A 1,486-nucleotide genomic window follows, 5' to 3' on the forward strand; every position below is an offset into this window, starting at 1 on the left:
CACAGCGCAACGAGATGGAGGGGAAGGGGGGCGGAGGGGGGACCGGTTTGTCCACAGGCGGCACACACACACTCACAGGCACAACGCTATGCTGCTGCCGCCTCTGCATCAGGGAGGGGCACGGGAGGTCAGAGTTGAAGTTTGGGTCGCAAAAGTCGCAAGCTGAGTGAGAGTAAAGTTCCGCCTTTGGTCATGCTTAGTTCGTTTGCCTTTAGTGAGTTGGGATGGGCGGAGGGGTTTCGATAGTAATGACTTCGTCGCTGTGCGGTCATGAGCTTCAGCGAATAAGAACCCTGCTCCTCCTGTCTCCCCCGGACCAGGCCTTCTTTTGCAGCCGGGGCGACCCGCGGTGGCCGACCCCAGGGGGGGCCTTTGAGCAGAGCCTCCGCCGCGCAGGCCGGTCCCCCGCACTCGGCCGAGTGATTTCCCAACGACCTACCTCAACGCCATGCCCCGCCCGCGCGCCGCGTCCGATGCCGTCTGGCCAGAGCCTCTTCCACATTCCTCAGTTTTGCGTTGCCCGCCCTGCTCGGGGGCGAGAAGCACTCAAAAAGCAGTTTTTTCCCCCCAAAGGGTGCCTCACTCAAAAGAACCAGTGTACAACATGCCGTCCAAAAAAGAACCCAGAAAAAATCAGAAAAAAGAGGGGGGGGGGATCAGGAAAGTCGGTGCACGGTAGAACTGATAGTTAAAGTACCTCTCGGTGCTCGATGAGTACACTTTAAATTACAATTCACCGTTTCAGACGTGCGAGCGCTCGGCGGCGGCACGCACCGAATGGCCCGACCTGACCCCTTTTAATCCGCGCGCCTTTCTCGAGATGAGATGAGATGAGTGACTCAAGGAGGTGAAGGACGCCGTCGTGCGTGACGACGACTGTGCCGATGGTGGATGGACCGGCGGGCAGCATCCCAATGATGTGCAGTCCGCTCTGCTGCGACATCCATCGGCATTAATCCCGCGCGGACGAGACGAGACGCAGGGGGGTGGGGAGGGGAGGGGGGGCTATTGTTGGGTCACCTCGATGCAACAGGTGGCGTGACACTCGGCACGTGGTGGACCCGCACCCGCCAGACCCCTCTGCTAGTGAGTCATGCGTACGCGGACGGACCCCGCCGCCGCCGCCGTCTGATGTGGAGGCCAGATTCACGAAACGCACTCATACGCGGATGCGGGTCGCCCCCCAGAGAGAGGACCTGGTCGTGACTCACAGAGAGGGCTCGGCCCATGATGCGGCGGCAGCAGGTCGCTCACCGCGGTCACCGCGCTCTTTCAATCAATGACAACGGAAAAAGACCCGCGCCGCGGCAAAGAGAGATTCAAGATAGGAAAGTGGTCCCAATATAGTCTGGGACGTTAGAGCCCCGTCGGACAGCTCCCGGCGGTGTGCTCCAAGGAGGACGCGCCCTGTGTGACAAGCTCATTACAGCAGGCATGCGCAGCGGCTCCCGAGGGCCCTAAGGGTTCGGGCCGGCGGAGCAGGGCG

Source organism: Frankliniella occidentalis, unplaced genomic scaffold, assembly GCF_000697945.3.
Source record: "Frankliniella occidentalis isolate FOCC.00 unplaced genomic scaffold, Focc_3.1 Scaffold125, whole genome shotgun sequence".
Lineage (NCBI taxonomy): Eukaryota > Metazoa > Arthropoda > Insecta > Thysanoptera > Thripidae > Frankliniella > Frankliniella occidentalis.